Consider the following 18,461-nt stretch of genomic DNA (forward strand, 5'->3'; position numbering starts at 1 on the left):
GGTACCTTTAAAAGGTATAATCTGTGATCGTATTCAAAAACATTTATTGTCATACTGGGTGAAATGGTCCTTCCATTCTGAGAGTAGCCAGTGAATAATGTGTTCAGAAAAAGGAAAGAAAAAAATCCGACCTCTCTGACAGCTTTAATCCTGAAAAAAACTCTGACCAATCTGTTTTTTGTGGTCAGAATGGCACGGATTGGTCAGAGGACCAGAGGAATGGCAAGGGGGAAAGAACCAATCAGATGCCTTTATTTTAAGTCCCGCCCACGCCCCCCCCTGTCCAATGCGCGCACTCTTCCTCCAGCCCCCCTTGTCCCAGTGTAACCCCCAGTATGGGGGTCCGTGGGGATGGAGGCGTCTCCATCCCGGCGAAGGCGGAGAGCGCCGGTCCGGGTGGCGGTGCGCTGCCGTGCAGGCTCTGTTGCCACGGCTACGCCGTAGCCTACGGCATAGGGTACGCGGCGACGCGCTCAATTCTGCGTTGGTGTAACGCGGAACCATAAATCAGCCTTATGGCGTACCCTATGCCGTAGACTCTGCGTTGGTGTAACGCAGAACCATAAATCAGCTTTCAGTGTGTGCTCTGAACACTTCTGTATTGTGCTCATTTTGCTGGGACGTCGGGTCCCTCCGCCGAGACACAACTTTTGCGTTATGCGTTCATTGTTGTGTCTAAAAATGATGCGCAGTGCCCACCCAATAAGAAACGGTACAGATATTCTGTGATATTTTTTTAGATTTATAAAAAAAATAAAGGATCCCCATAACTTTGTTCGGGTGGGCAGGCCGCACGTTTGGGTGGGCACAGCCCACCCCTGCCCCTCCCTAAAACCGGCCTCGCTTACAGGTGAATGAGACATGGGGTAGTTTTGTTGAAAATGTGCTGTCCAAAATGTCCTGGAAAACTCGACTCCTGCAAATGCACGTTCCCCAAAGTTTGTGGGGGCGTGGCTTTGGACGGAGCTCTGACGGGAGGGGGAGGAGGGGGTGGGGCTTAGAGGAGGTGCCATTTTCAAATCTTGCTAGTTCTCCAAAATCAAGGACTATACCTTTAACTGAGCTCTCCAAGTAAAAGCTGCCCCACACTGATCACAAACAATTTTTTATCCAGTGTGAATACGCTGATGACGCCTTAGATTACCTTGTTGGGTAAAAGCTGCCCCACACTGATCACATCTGTAGGGCTTCTCTCCAGTGTGAATACGCTGATGACTCCTTAGATGACCATGTTCGGTAAAAGCTGCCCCACACTGATCACATTTATAAGGCTTATCCCCAGTGTGAATACGCTTATGACTCCTTAGACTACCTTGTTGGGTAAAAGCTGCCCCACACTGATCACATTTGTAAGCCTTATCCCCAGTGTGAATACGCTGATGACTCCTTAGATGACCTGACTTGGTAAAAGCTGCCCCACACTGATCACATCTGTAAGGCTTCTCTCCAGTGTGAATACGCTGATGACTCCTTAAATCACCTTTATGGGTAAAAGCTGCCCCACACTGATCACATCTGTAAGGCTTCTCTCCAGTATGAATACGCTGATGTTTCCTTAGATTACTTTGGTGGGTAAAAGCTGCCCCACATTGATCACATTTGTAAGGCTTAAATCCAGTGTGAATACGCTGATGACTCCTTAGACTACCTTGTCGGGTAAAAGCTGCCCCACACTGATCACATTTGTAAGGCTTCTCCCCAGTGTGAATACGCTGATGATTCCTTAGATTACTTTGGTGGGTAAAAGCTGCCCCACACTGATCACATCTGTAAGGCTTAAATCCAGTGTGAATACGCTGATGACTCCTTAGACTACCTTCTCGGGTAAAAGCTGCCCCACACTGATCACAACTGTAAGGCTTCTCTCCAGTGTGAATACGCTGATGATTCCTTAGATTACTTCGGTGGGTAAAAGCTGCCCCACACTGATCACATATATAAGGCTTCTCTCCAGTGTGAATACGCTGATGTTTCCATAGATTACCCTGTTGGGTAAAAGCTGCCCCACACTGTTCACATTTGTACTGCTTTTCTCCAGTGTGGATACGCTGATGACGCCTTAAAATACTTGACGTGGTAAAAGCTCGCCCACACTGTTCACAGGTGTACGGCTTCTCTTCGGTATGAATCCTCTTTTGGATCTTCAGACCTGGTGAAGTGGTGAGGACTTTATCCCTCCTATCACAGCAGTTACTTGTGGTTCTCTCTTTGGCTTTATGTTTCTGTAAGGAAAGAGAAAAATACTTAGATCCTTTGTTGGCTGACTTGACAAATCCTTTTTCAGTTCAAGTCAAGTGTTTTCTCTCATGTTCGCAGTGAAACAATGAAAAGTTTTATGTCTGAGTGCTATGTTAAAGCAGCACAATGTAACTTTCAGCTTTTGTTGAGTTTGACGGCTCCTTTGGACAAAAGCGGTAGTGCTTTACAAGAAAGAACACTACATTTCCCATGAGCATTAGCGCGTACTGCCGGAAAGATCCTGTCCCCGCTGCGTGCATTTGTTTTGATAGTGAATGAAGACGGGACGGACTTTCAAAACTACTTTTCTGTTTCACCAAGTGAACAGACGGAATTTACCGGGATACCTTAAACAAGGAAGCCAGGGATCGGTATATGGAGAAAATAATGATTATTAATGGTTTGGATCCATATGAAATCCCTACTTAAGAGTGGAGCTCGTTGGAGCGCCACTCTTTAGTAAGGACTTACTGCCGCAGTTCTGCACAACCAACGTCTTAGGCTACCAGGTAGCCTAAGACGTTGGTCTTAGGCTTAATTTGCTTAATTTGTGCCGGATCCTGCCGGAACAAGATCCGGTACCTATTTGATTGGATCCGGCACCTCCTTTTATCCCTATTCTCTCAGTGTTTTATTTCTCATTGAAGTTACTCATAGATCGCCTGTTTGTCTATTTCGGATGCATTTAATCAGAAAAAAGAGAAGAGGGCCCTTTTCTCTGCGCTCCCGATCTCCTTGCGCTGTGCGTCCCGTGACCGTCTCCATCACCAAGCGGCTTTCCCAATCCAACTCAGCCTGGATCATTTCTCGTCTCCTCTGCTTTTTCCCCACATCCAAGTAATGATCTGACATGCTGACATGTTTGCTGCATTTAACACCACACGCCGCTCACTCCACGCTGTTCGCTGTTTGATTGCGTCACCACACGCCGTTATTAATTGTTCGTTTTTTCCCCACTTATTCCACTGAACACCAAAAGTGTTTTTTTTGCTATTTTCGGCCGAACAATTTCGGTTACCGAATATTCATTGCATCACTAACGCTACGCTTTGTTGTGTGTAGTGAGTGTAGACGTGTGTGTAGTTCAGCCTACAGGTGCTGCGCGCTCCATATAGTTAGAGAACGCGTCAATCAGTTTAAGTTTGCTTTTTCTGATTTTAAATAAAACTATCAGCCCTAATTCAAATTTCCCTCCATTGAAGGGAAACGACGTGAGTGAGGAGAGGAGAGACCGAGAGCCACGCAGCTGATCGACGCACATTACATGTGCAGCCTACCTCCATGCATGTTCATGATAATAACTGTGAGAAAAGATTACATTGCACGCGCACGCACGCACGCACGCACGCACGCACGCACGCACGCACGCACGCACGCACGCACGCACGCACGCACGCACCTTTAACTGTAATGTCATTTGGAGTTTTTTGGAGTATTTGTCTGAAAGTTGCCACAGACACGAGAATTCAAAAAAGGACAATAAAACTCAGAAAATGTAGTTTCTTCCATCCAGTTATTTCAGTATATTACAGTTTTTCACAATTGCTTAAACACATTTATTGAAACATCAGACACAATGTGTGCACAACCTGAAACTCATGTTTCAGGTGGCTGAACCAATCCTGCTGAACTCCAAGCACATTTACTGCTCTAGACTCAAATTCCCATTCCATACCACACATTTCTAACAACACTACACACTACACACAATTCCCAATACCCTGCACACTCTTCCTGAATTCCCTCTCATGATGTTCACACAGAAGACACAGTCAGTCACATTTCTAAACTCCAAAGGCTGTTGTGCAATATGCAATCAGCCATTGAATTCATATTCATTGATGAAGCGGGGTTCAACCTTGTAAAAAGAAGGCGCTGAGGGAGGAATATCATTGGCCAGCGTGCCATCACAGAGGTCCCTGGCCAACGTGGAGGGAACATAACAATGTGTGCTGCCATCAATTTGATATGTTTATTTGGTCACGTTATAGAAGTCAGTAGTCAATACAAAGTTGTTTTTTTTGCATGTATATCAAACAAGGACCAAAAGGTGTAGACTGAAGCCAAAGCTTATTTTGTCTACCCTTTTACAGTAACACAATGTAATCACTATAGTGCAAGATTTAAAAAAACAAAACTACATGAGAAGAAAAAATAAATAAAAATAAAATAATGTAAATAATGTACAAAAGGGAGAACCACTGCAGTACCACAAGGACACGGCCTGAAAACTGGGCTGTCTTAAGTGTTGCATCCTTTGTTCAGGGCTTGTGGACTAACTCAGTGAACCCAGCAAGGATATTTTGTACCCAATTTAAGTTGTTTCATGTTCATTTAAAATTATATGTTCATCGTTACTACTACTGATGAGCCTAATTTATTATTATTGTTCATTCCTTGACCGTTAAAAGTATTGTGTTGCATTCAATAAATTAACATAAGAATAAAGTTATTAATCTCCAAATGGAAATGTTTATTCAGAGGTTTTCTCATTACATGAATACTACATACTTTTGAATTTGAATCCCATTCACTAATGCTCTGCCTACAGTATACATCTATATTATGTATTCAGACGTAGACAAGTTTAAAAGTCTCTTGGGAAGGTCACGTGTTTGTGTTTTCTGCTGCCCAGTTCAAAGCTACTGACAATGAAGATCTAAGATGGCGGAGTGAGTGGCAGCATTTTTGCAGGCTCCGTTAAGAGGCACTAATTAGTCCTTGAAAATATTTATATTTTTTGGCAACAACCCAAACTTTTTCACTTGGACATTGTTGCTCACTTAAATTTACCCAAAAAAAGCACACTTCTTAAAGTTTTCTCTTTGGACACTTAAGAAGACTGTTGGCAAGTAAATCTGTTCTGGGTCTCTGGAAAGCGCCTAGAGACAACTTTTGTTGTATTAGATGCTGTATAAATACAATTGAATTGAATCTGGAGCAGACATGTCCGAACACGACTACTGTTTAACTGCTCTCCAGGAGGCGTGTGGGGAAAGCGATATCGAGGACATTGAGGTCGACGTAAACTCCTCTAAAGGAGGCAAACTTAATTTGAGTCATACACCTAATAAAAGTCCACACGCAAAGAAGACGAAAAATAGGGGGAAACAGGATGGCGAGGAAGAGGAGGCGACCAGTGCTGCTATTCTCCATGCAGTTATGGCTCTGACTGGAAAAGTGGATATGCAGACTGAACTGCTGAAAAGTATCTTCGGTTGGGTGGGCTTGAGTCTTTTTCTAATGTTATATGGAAGTTTAATAGTAGTCTTCTTGAACATAAAGAGTTTTGTAATAAAACTAAAAATCTGGTAAAAGAAATTGATCACTTGGAAATGTCACCTTTGATGAAACAGGAGTGGTTTAAATTTAAAATTAGGGAAATTGCCATTAGCACAAGTAAATGCATTTCTAAAGAGGAAAAACGGCAGCAAGGCATTATTAGTAGTATAAACAATTTGTGTCACAAATCAGATTTAACAGAAGAAGAACAAGTCAAAATGCATGATCTACAAAACCAACTAGATAATCTTTATGTGGAAAAAGAGAAAGGAGCATTTATACGCTCAAGAGCTTGTTGGCAAGAGGAAGGTGAAAAAAAACACTTCTTATTTCTTTAGTCTGGAAAAACACAGACATAAAAAAAGGAAAATTCATAAGTGAATGAGGAAATAAGAATGTTTTATAATCATTTGCATATATCAACATTTTCAAGGGAGGATTGTGAACAGTTTTTTGAAAAAAATAAGGGGGTGTGGAAGAAAAATTGATGAGAGTTTTGTGCAAAATATGGAGGATGACCTTAAAATTGAAGAACTGGATATAGCAATTCGACAAATGTCAAAAGGGAAGTCTCCAGGGCTTGACGGTCTAACTGTGGAATTCTTTGGGAAGATATCAGAGAATAACTTTATAATGCATTTTTAGAATGTATTTCAACTGGACGCCTGTCTTCTACCATGAAACAGGGAATTATTACCCTAATCCCAAAGCTCAACAAGGATTCACTTTTACTAGATAATTGGAGGCCAATAACTTTGTTATGCAATGATTACAAATTGCTAGCACATGTGTACTCCAATAGACTAGATATGGGTTTAACAAATTTAGTTGATGAGTGTCAATCAGCTTTTGTTAAGGGTAGAAACATACATAACCATACTAGACTGATTCTTGATTTGTTAGACTACAGTGACTACATTGAAACTGACAGTTATGTGTTGTTTCTTGATTTTTTTTCCAGGTGTTTGATACTGTTGAACATTCTATTTTGTTGAAAGCTCTGCACTTTTTGGGTTTTGGGATTCATTTCTGTAATATTGTTAAAATGCTATACACCGACATCAGCAGCTCTGTTTCTCTTAACCCTGGAATGACTCCTAGATTTGCAGTGTTGCGTGGTATTTGCCAAGGCTGCCCGATTTCGCCGAAAATTTTTATACTGGCAACACAACTACCGTACTAACATTGCTTATTAATAATTCTAAGGATATTCAAGGAGTCAAAATCTTCAGCAAAGAATTTAAGATAAGTCAATTCGCAGATGATATGTCTATGTTTTTAAAAGATAAATCAATGGTGAATGAGGCTCAATACCATTTCAATCTTCTCCAAAGCATCCAAATTATCTCTTAATATTAAAAAATGCGAACTTCTCCCTATACATACAAGCTCTGAATCCTCTATTGCTTCAATTGAAGTCAAATCTTAAATTAAATATCTAGGATTAACAATATCTAAAAATCTAATTAGAAGAGAAGACACTAATATCTCCAGCCATATATTAGATATGAAGAAATCACTCAGCCACTGGTTGACTAGAGACCTTACTATTTTTGGCAGAACCAATTTATCTAAAGCGGAAGGTATTTCCAAACTGATTTATCCTTATCACTTATTATATATCTCCTCAAATAATGTTAATAAAGCCAACAGTCATTTTACAGTTCTTGTGGAGGAATAAAACACATTACATCAAAAGATCCCAGCTCGTTAAAGAGTATGTCAATGGTGTTATTAAAGCTCCAGAATTCCAATCTATGATCGGCACATTTAGAGTGAACTGGATAAAAGTCTGTCCGTCACAACCAAACTCCATGTCGTTTCACATCCCAAGATCTTTGTTTTGTAGAAGATTGGATGTCTAGATTTCGTTTTGAACTGTGATTTGATGTGAACAGGATCCCCATTAAATTGTCTAATTTTCACAAACAAATAGTTAGTTTTTGGAAAATGGTATTGTCCACAACTTCTCTCCTCACAAGTCATGGAACAATAGAGTAATTACAATTATTAGAAAATCAGTATTTAAAAGTAATTGGTTTGATAAAGCTGGTTCCGGGTCGGTGCTCGTGTGGTCGACCGGCCGGTCAGCTGAGCAGATTTACGTTCTTTTTACGTTCTTTTTTTTGTTTGTCTTTTCGCCGATTATCCGGCACTTTTTTTGAAAATTATTTCTCTGCGACGCTACCTGCGTTTTTGCACCCCGACATGGCGCTGCGGCTCAAATATACCAGAGACTTCGGCTGCGTCCCAATTGACCCCCTCGCCCTCGTTTTGTTCACTACCCTTAAATTTTGCGCGTTCCCGTGAGGGTAGTGGTGTCCCAATTCCTCTTTTCACCTAGGGGGAGGGGGCATAACGAAGGCGAGGGGCTGAGGATAGCCCCTTCAAATCGAGGGTTTTCACATGCTGACTTCGCGAGCGAGGGGCTATGAAAATTTCCCAGAATGCTTTTCGTCGCCATTTGCGGACTGAATCAAAAAAAAAAAAAAACATGGCGGACATTTCTTAGTGAATAAATCAATATTTTGAGTTAGTTTCTGCATAAAAATGCCTTTTGATTACATTTCTAGCGACAAATCTATATTTTACTTTCATAATATTCACTCAGTGAATGTACATAATCCCTTTTTTGTCCGCTGTTCGCGAAGAATCGCGCCGGAGTAAAGGCTACGTAAGCTACGCCGTAGGCTACGTAACCTACGCCGTAGGCTCTGCGTCGATTTGACTCGCCGACCGAAGGCAAACAGGCAGACTCATCTCAGACTGTGACCAAGGGAGCAAGCATTTTTTTGTGAGAAATAGAGAGAAATAATCCTGTGACTCGTGAGATTTGTTTTGGATGTTTCTGATATAATAGTTTTCAGAAACCACAAAGTAATCCAGCTGTTATCTGGGTAATTTACACACTTTCAGATAAAGTTGCCGAAGATCGCGCCAGAATAAAGGGATTTATGGTTCCGCGTTACACCAACGCAGAGCCTACGGCGTAGGTTACGTAACCTACGCCGTAAGCTCTGCGTCGATGTACAAGGCGACGCGCGCCGTACGCCGTACCCTACGCCGTAGGCTCTGCGTCGATTTAACGCGAAACCATCAGCTCCGGAGCCGGCAGGCAGAAATCTCGAAATTTCTGAGCAAATTTCTTAACAGGCGTAGCTACAACTGTTAGATTTCATCTATTAAACCAACATCTTCCTAAATGATTTATTTCAGCCACCGTAATTCTCAACAGAGCTGCAGATTTCTCTCCCAGGACAACGGAGCAGCTTGACCCGGTGGACACGTCTGTTCTCGGGCTGTGAGCTGCTGCTGCTCCCCGGGGGCGGGGGCTCTTCTCATCTCCGAAAACATCGGGTCAAATCAGAACTCAAATCAGCCTGAACTCCGGACTTTCCGTTCCGCTCCGACGGACTCTCTTTCCTGAGGAAATACTCCGTGGATACACCACTAACCAGCACAACTCGGACTGCAAAACTCGCAAACCCAAGGTAAACAGGAGGGGATTAAAGAAGGGTTGAGTGAGAGCCAAACTAAAACGGGACATTGAGCCTCTGGCTGTTTCCCTGCGCCCCTACTACCCCCCCAGAGAATTCCCTCAGCTCTTCATCATCCTGGTTTATATCCACCCCAGAGCTAATGTAGCTAAAGGAACAGAGCATCTCACCAGCTCTCTGCACAACCTGGATCACTTTTCACCGGACTCTCCCAAATTCATCCTTGGTGACTTCAACCACTGTTCCCCCGTTAAGTCCCTTAAAGCAGGGGTTCTTAACCTTTCTGACCTTGGGGCCCAATTTTTTCAGTACAGAGTGGCCCGGGGCCCATTAAATATTAACACTGTATAGCAGGGGTACTCAACTTTAAGAGGTCCATTTAGAGAACATTTACTCAAGCGAAGGTCCAGAACATCATTATATATATATATATATATATATATATATATATATATATATATATATATATATATATATATATATTCAAGTAGCCTCATAGTTGTATCAACATTTGCATCTGACTGTTATATTAAAAAAAGTACATATTTCTCTACCAGCAGTTTGAATTTCCCCTTTTCTTTGTTAATTGTCTCAACACATTTTTATAATAAATGAATATAAACACATCTTAACAACTGAACAGTTTTGCAGTTTTTCTTTCTTCCCCTTCCCCCTTCCCCCTTATAATCTTATGCTCCCACTTTCACGTTCAGTGAGAGAACTGAGCTCTAATTTCTCCTGCCAGTTTGATTTTGCTTTAAGTTATTTACATAAATAAGTTGTCAGGACTTAGTGTGTCGGGTTTCATCCGAGCCTGATCAGCTGCGACGGGCAGAGCCAGCACCGCAGCTTTCTGGTCGCGCTGCAGCAGCCGAATCACTTTCCGATGCTTTTGCGAAAGCCCAAACAGTCCAGTCCAGCAGACACGACAGCCCATGCATCTACCATCTTTCACCAGTAACGACGGAGCCGCCCGAGCGGCAGCCTCAGCCGACCTCCCCGGCCGTGGGGACGCGCCGGGATAAATGATCACGCCGCGTTCGCTTGCTCTTGGCGCGGACCCAAGTAATCGATCCCTGATCCTGGTGGAGCTAAACGTACTCTGTGCAAAATGAAGGATTTACTCTGTAAATACACACCATTTCTCTTACTATTACACGTACAGCTAGCTGACTGTCTTCTTCTCCTCATTTGATCGGGAGTTGCTATGCAGTCCTGCGGCCCCAACGGCCCACACGTACAAAACTGAATTCTTTTTGCGGCCCACTAGGTGGCGCTCGCGGCCCAAGTGTGGGCCGCGGCCCTATGGTTAAGAATCACTGCCTTAAAGGCTTTGAACAATATATCATATGCAACATTCGACAGGGGAAGACTCTGGATAAATGCTATGGCACTGTTCAACCCGCCCCCCCCCCCTCGGCTCAGCAGACCACAACACCCTCCTGCTGGCCCCTGCTTACACTCCAGTCATCAGGAGGATTAAGAAGGCTACCAAAAACATCAAGCAGTGGACAGCGGAAAGTATCCTCACCCTTCAAGGATGTTTCGAAGCCACTGACTGGGACAGCCTCCTTTCTCCCTCTGATGACATCAATGAACAGGTCGACACAGTGACATCATACATCTCCTTCTGCATGGACAGTATTATTCCCTCAAACACAGTCACCATCTACCCCAACAATAAACCCTGGATCACCAAGGAGCTCAAGGAAATCCTCAACAAAAAGAAGAGGACTTTCTTCACCGGCTCCGCTCTGGAAAAATTAATCACCGGGGACCTCCGCTCAGCCTGGCAGGGCCTCAACACCATGGCCTCTGTGAACACTGCTTCCACCTCCCCTAGAACCATCCAGGTGTAGTGCAGCACCCCCTCCTCCCTCCCCGACGACCTCAATGCCTTCTACTCCAGGTTTGAGTCGGACAACACCACCCAGCTGGAGGAGTCCAGATCTTCACTCAAACCTTCAGGACTGTGGACGTGGTGAGTGCCCTCAGGAGGACCAGAGAGAGGAGCTCACCCGGTCCCGATAACATCAGCGGCCGACTCCTGAGGCACTGTGCAGGGCAACTAGGGAGTGTGTTCCGGACTCTATTTCAACACTCCCTCGACAGTCACACCGTTCCACAATTGTGGAAACACTCCACAGTCATCCCTATCCCCCCAAAAATTAAGCCAAAGACTCTGAATGATCTCCGTCCCGTGGCCCTCACCTCCCTGGTGATGAAGGCCATGGAGAAGATCATAAAACAGCACATCATCAGAGCAACTGACTCCCTAATGGACCCACTCCAGTTTGCCTATTGTGCAGGCAGAAGCGTTGATGATGCAAAAATCTTCATCATGGACTCCATTCACAAACACCTGGAGCTCCCTGACTCATCTGCCAGACTACTGTTTGCTGACTTCTCATCAGCATTCAACACCCTGCAGCCCCACATCCTGGCCACTAAACTTTCTTCCCACTTTCACCTGGATGATCAGTTAATCCTGTGGATCCTGGACTTTCTGACCAACAGGACTCAGAGGGTTCAGGTCAACAACTCTCTCTCTGACCTCTGCTCCACTTCCACTGGCTCCACAGGGCTGGGTGCTCTCCCCCCTGCTCTTCATCCTCTACACCGATGACTGCAGAGCCACACAGCCCAACTGCCATCTGGTTAAGTACGCTAACGACACAGTTCTCCTGTCGCTGCTGTCAGGCCCCTCACAACATCACAGACCCGTTTTTCAGGAGTTCGTAGAGTGGTGTGACAGCTCCAAACTGGAACTGAACACCAGCAAGACCAAATAGATGGTGGTGACCTTCTCCAGTAGACAGAGGGATCTGGCTGCTGCAGTCACCACCACCATCCACGGGAAGCCAGTGGAGGTACTTGAGGAGTACAAATAGCTGGGCACCATCTTTGACAACTTCCTGAAATTCTTTGCCAACACAGAGGAGATTCTCAGGAAGTGTCACCAACGGCTGTACCTCCTCAGGAAACTCAACTCCTTTGGAGTCAGCACACACTTCATGATGACATTCTACTATGCCTTCCTGGAAAGCATCATGACCTTCTCTATGACCTGCTGGTTCCACTCCCTCAGCACCCAGAACAGGAACAGACTGCAGAGCACTGCATCATTATGCTCCAAAGTCATCTGCCTGCCGGTCAGAACTCTGTCACAGTTTTTTAACCAACAGGCCCTCAGCCAGGCAGCTAAAATCATCAATGACCCGTCCCACATACTTCACCCCGCATTTCAGTGGCTCCCCACCAGGCGGCGCCTCCGCTGCACCGCCTGCAGGACTGAGAGGAGGAGAGCCACCTTTGTCCCAAAAGCTACTCTTCTTTTTAACTCCAGCTGCTAAACACCATCCCCCACATCCACAGACCCCCCCCAGACTACTCTATACTCCTGTTACATTGTTTACACTGTCGACACTTTATATTTATACGACTACAGTCACTCTATTTTTATTTTTACATATTCTTTGTACATACGAGACATGCCTTATTTATCTGCTTTTATTTTATTTCATTATTCTATTCGGTACTTTCAACGTCTTGCTGCTTAGTTGTTCTTGCAATTGCCCCTCGGGGATAAATAAAGTTTTTCTGAATCTGAATTTGAAAGGCATTATATATGTAACTGACTTAATGGATAGTAAAGGGATTCTTTTAAGTTAGACAGATTTCTCAAAAGAAAATATAATTTCAATTGTTCTCATAGAGAATTCATCAGAATATGTAGCGTTATTCCTCTACCATTAATTCACCTAATTCAGAACTTTTTGGTGTATAATACAGCTTCAAATGTATTACCAAATCTATTAATGGAAGGATGTACTCTGACTGATAAAAAGTGTGGTAACAAGTTTATTTGTAATGTTTTAAATCCAGATTGTTCCATGATTTTTGCAGAAGGATAATTCGACAGGATTCTTGCATGGTAAATATAAACACATTAAACAAAGTGCATTCCCAGTTTATTAAATGGCCTATTTTGCCTAAAGTTAAAGAAGTACATTTTAAAATTATGAATAAGGTCTATTCTGTGGCAGAATTTCTTAAAAATGTTTTTTTTTTTTTTTTTTTTTTTTTTTAAATTTGAGGTAGATCAATGTTCCTTCTGCAAAAAGGATGAAGAAACTCTGGATCATTTGTTTTATGAATGTTCTCATTGTTTCTGGACGGACATACACAATTGGATTTCTCTTAAAATTAAAAATGTTCCACCTTTTGAATTAAGCTATATTATTTTCTTCATGGGTGATTTGGAATTTTCTGTTTCTGATATTATTAATATAATTTTGTTAGTGGGTAAGTACCATATTCATTGTGCCAAATGGAGAAATTGTAAACCCTCCTTTCGGAGTTTTATTAACAATTTTAAGATTTTTTTCACATGTCTCAAAAGAGTATAAAACAAAAATGCAAGTAAAATAAGTCTAGACATTTCTCGTTATTTGTTATTTTAATTTAATAATTGCACTCCCTTTCTATGCTCCATCATGTGAATTGAAATGCTTAATTTATTTTGTTATTCATATGCACCTTTTAATTCTGAGAGTGCCTTGTTTTTTTTGAATTCCTTACAAGAATCCCCATTTTTTATTTTAATTTTCCTTTCTTTTCATATTGCATTTAAATTGATATTTGTCCATTATCCTCTTTGAGAGTTTGTATATTTTCAATAAAGTTTTGTTACAAAAAGAAAAGAAAGAAAAAGCTACTGACAATTTAATAAAGCGTTTGGATCATCAGCAGCAACAGAAAGAGCGAGGAGGAACGTCGACCTGAACACTGACCTGCAGACCAGCGGAGGAAGAGTCCGCTTTGGTCCTGCTGCTGGACTCCTGGTCCTGGATCTGATCCTGGTCCTGGATCTGATCCTGGATCTGATCCCAGTCCTGGTTCTGATCCTGGTCCTGGTTCTGATCCTGGTCCTGGTTCTGATCCCGGTCCTGGTCCTGATCCTGGTCCATCTCCTCCAAACACGTGTCCACCACTCGAGTTTTTCCTGCTGGTAAATGTAGGATTATCGTCCCGGAGACTAGAATGTTGTATTTAGAGGGAAATGTTCTCCCCCCGACAGCGCTGTATTCACTCTAGTGTCTAATAGAGTCCAACACAAACTCACCTCTTGGTAGCGTCGGAACGGACTGGATTCACGGAACCACGGCAGCTTCTTTTACGTTTCTTTGTTGTTTTAATTTTCCCTCGCTCGACTTCCGCACCTCTCGGGAGGAGCGTTTCGTTTCAGCCAATCAGAGTCGTTGTTTTGAGAAAACGCATTGACGTCACTTGCAGCCTGCCGCGTTCCATTTACCTCGGAAATCGGAACTGGGAACTGGGAATGGCAGCCTTCTTGGAATGGTAACTTGGGGTCGGTGGTGATTTTATTAATAAATCCATGGTGGTGAAACTTCTCCCACTTTCCCAGTAGGAAATCCCACTTCGAGGGGCGTTCCAGTTGAAAATTCTGACTAGGAACTGGGAAATTCCGACTTCCGAGGACAAATGGAACGCGGCACAAAAGCAGGATTGGAAAACGCTACACCACATTATTTTCGCTAAATTCTTTATTCACAAACAAAAAGTTTCTAGTGCTACTCATACATTTGCCGCTTTTCTACTAGAATATAATTATCTCATTAAATCTCTTTATTTGATAAACAAACAAAAAAAACCCCAAATATATCTTTAATCAACTATGAAAAGTTTTTCCCTGCATCTTCTGACTAACCTTTTATTTATAACTTTCTTGGCCATTCCTTATTGTTTATTAGAGATGTATTCTCTATTTATTTACTTACTCATCGTTATTATTATTATATTAATTATCATTATTATTATTATTATTATTATTACTGTTACCATCATTATCTATATTATGACTTCTTATTCATACTAGATATTTTTTATATTTATATTTATATTATATATTTTTATTTTTTACTCCGTCACTGTTTGTGCTGTTCCACTGTTGGTGTTTGTATAGCAAGATTTGCTAATAAAGGTTTTTTAAAGGATTGGAAACCACTGGGCTGGTAGCCAAGATGGCGACCTGTGTGTGTGTTGTCTGTGCTATTCTATCCTTGTCTGTCCTGTTCTATAATACATCCATGTGTCTGTCTTGTCTTTTTAATCAGCAGACGAGGCGTTATCTTGGTCTGAAGCCTTTATTTTAATAAACGGCCGCGACATTCATTTGTCAGCGAACCTCGCACGTCCGACTGCCGCGTGGCTACTGCGCATGTCCCTGACTACTGCTGCATGCTGGGAAATGTGGTTTTCATGTCACATTCGTAACATCACATCTTTCCCCCAATGAAATAAATAATATTTACCCCTTACAACAAAACAAGTTTGTCTAGACTAGCTTCTCCCAAACAGTGACTTTACTTATTAAACTCTATTTAACTATATAACGAAGGAGGGGGACGGATTAGCGGGACGGACGACGGGAGGAGAAAGAGATGAGCCTGCGGGAGAACAAAGAGCACAGATTAAAGTAATAATTCAGAGGAATCTGTTTTATTTCGTTAGCCATCACAAACCAGTGTGTTTATTGTGTTTGTAGAGAGTTTATACAACGGACACAAAGAGGAGACCAGTATAGAGCTGCATCAGTCAGAGCTGCACTGATGCTTCTCTACAACAATAGAAATAGAAAGCCTTTATTATCATTAGACTGCTACAATGAGATTAGGCAGCAGCTCCGTAAAAGTGCACACATGCAAAGACTATGGAAACAAAGACTGTAAACAACAAAATGAGAAACAGGAAACATAAATACAGGACCTTCTCAGAAAATTACAAGTTCTTTATTTTCTGTAATGCAATTAAAAAAAACAAAAATGTCATACATTCTGGATTCATTACAAATCAACTGAAATATTGCAAGCCTTTTATTATTTTAATATTGCTGATTATGGCTTGAAGTTTGCACTTTAATATTTTCCCAGCAGGCAACACTTGTGTTTGGAGGAGATGGACCGGGATCAGAACCAGGACCGGGATCGGATCCAGGACCGGGATCAGATCCAGGACCAGGATCAGATCCAGGACCAGGATCAGGACCAGGACCAGGATCAGGACCAGGACCAGATCCAGGACCAGTACCAGAACCAGGACCAGGAGTCCAGCAGCAGGACCAAAGCGGACTCTTCCTCCGCTGGTCTGCAGGTCAGTGTTCAGGTCAACGTTCCCGCTCCTCCTCGCTCTTTCTGTTGCTGCTGATCATCCAAACGCTTTATTAAATTGTCAGTAGCTTTTTCTTTCTTTTCTTTTGTAACAAAACTTTATTGAAAATATACAAACTCTCAAAGGGGATAATGGACAAATATCAATTTAAATGCAATACGAAAAGAAAGGAAAATAAAAATGGGGATTCTTGTAAGGAATACAAAAAACAAGGTGCTCTAAGAATTAAAAGGTGCATATAAATAACAAAATAAATTAAGCATTTAAATTCACATAATGGAGCATAGAAAAGGAGATGAAATATTAAATTAGAATAACAAATAACAAGCAATGTGTAGACTTATTTTACTTGCATTTTTGTTTTCTACTCTTTTGACACATGAGAAAAAAATCTTAAAATCGTTAGTAAAACCCCGAAAGGAGGGTTTATAATTTCTCCATTTGGCACAATGAATATGGTACTTACCCAGTAACAAAATTATATTAATAATATCAGAAACAGAAAATTCCAAATCACCCATGAAGAAAATAATATGGCTTAATTCAAAAGGTGGAACATTATTAATTTTAAGAGAAATCCAATTGTGTATGTGTAACAGAGTTGGAAAACCCACTTTAATCATTTTTTTTTTCAAATTGCGTTTAAAACTGCGTTTAAAAGTATTAAACCCATTCGTATTTACTTTAGCTGCTGTTATCAACCATCAAAAGCCCTTGCGTTTGTTTTTGTTTTTTCCCACAGAAACAGTTAACGCAGAAAGCAAAGTCACAAATGCAAGAAAAAAAAATGAAATAAGGTCATGGCACTACGCCAAAATCTACAGTCCATCAAAACCTGACCATACAATAATCCTGAAACGCAGATCAGGACAGCAGCACAGCATCCGCGGCGATGAGCATCAAGCTGATCAGAAGATCCAAAGAGTCACGGCACCAGTGGAACAGGTTTGGATCCGTTGTGACAAATGACGAGTAATAGGTTGGTTTTGCTACATTTATTTCTGCAGAAGACACAAAAACACATTAATAAGTCTTCTGGACCCTCTTTTTTTACTCCTTCTGCTCCCCTCATCAGAGCAACGCAGCACTGTGTAATTTAATTGATTTTCCTCTACAATGCAGAGAAATACACTCCTACATTTTCTCAAACAAAAGCTACCAAAACAGACAGGAAAATACTATTTTTAACTAATAAATCGCTAAATCATAACAGCCAATATGGGAACAGTCACACCCAACGATCAAAACAAAACACTGTATATATGGGGTAAACACAATGAAAACAATTAATTTGACAAAGGAAACATACCTGCAGAAGACACAAAAACACATTAATAAGTCTTCTGGACCCTCTTTTTACTCCTGCTCCCTGAACAAACAAAACAAAAAGGGGAAAGTGAGCACTCAGAGTCTCTGCAGCGCCGTCTGGTCCACACTACCACCTGCTGGTTTAAACCAGTCACCGCCCGCCGCTATACAAAAAGGCGCGAAAACAAAAACATCCACAAGAAGCATATTAATCACCAAAACAACACAAAACAGCCACGTAATGTCAGTGGCATTTAAAGTATACAACATGCGCCAAAAATGCCAACATAAATGGATAATTTCTGAATATACAAATATCATAAATATGTCAGCTCCTCACAGTGCTGCGTTGCTCTGATGAGGGGAGCAGAAGGAGTAAAAAGAGGGTCCAGAAGACTTATTGTGTTTTTGTGTCTTCTGCAGAAATAAATGTAGAAAACCAACCTATTACTCGCCATTTGTCACAACGGATCCAAACCTGTTACATATGTCTGTCCAGAAACAATGAGACAAAGGACATTCATAAAACAAATGATCCAGTGTTTCTTCATCCTTTTTGCAGAAGGAACATTGATCTACCTCAAATTTAAATCTTTTTTAAGAAATTCTTCCTCAGAATAGACCTTATTCATAATTCTAAAATGTACTTCTTTAACTTTAGGCAAAATAGGCCATTTAATAAATTGGGAATGCGCTTTGTTTAATGTGTTTATATTTACCATGCAAGAATCCTCTCGAATTATCCTTCTGCAAAAATCATGGAATAATCTGGATTTAAAAACATTACAAATAAACTTGTTACCACACTTTTTATCAGTCAGAGTACATCCTTCCATTAATAGATGTGCTAATATATTTGAAGCTGTATTATACACCAAAGAGTTCTGAATTAGGTGAATTAACGCTACATATTTTGTTGAATTCTCTATGAGAACAATTTAAATT

The 18,461-nt window shown here is 41.6% G+C and overlaps 1 pseudogene; it reads right to left on the reverse strand.

Moving 5' to 3' along the window:
- Window positions 1-282: 282 nt before the first annotated feature.
- On the reverse strand, window positions 283-14,198 carry LOC133422647 (zinc finger protein 501-like; annotated as a pseudogene).
- Between the last annotated feature and the right edge of the window lie 4,263 nt (window positions 14,199-18,461).

This window comes from Cololabis saira, chromosome 21 (genome assembly GCF_033807715.1).
Source record: "Cololabis saira isolate AMF1-May2022 chromosome 21, fColSai1.1, whole genome shotgun sequence".
Classification (NCBI taxonomy): Eukaryota; Metazoa; Chordata; class Actinopteri; order Beloniformes; family Belonidae; genus Cololabis; species Cololabis saira.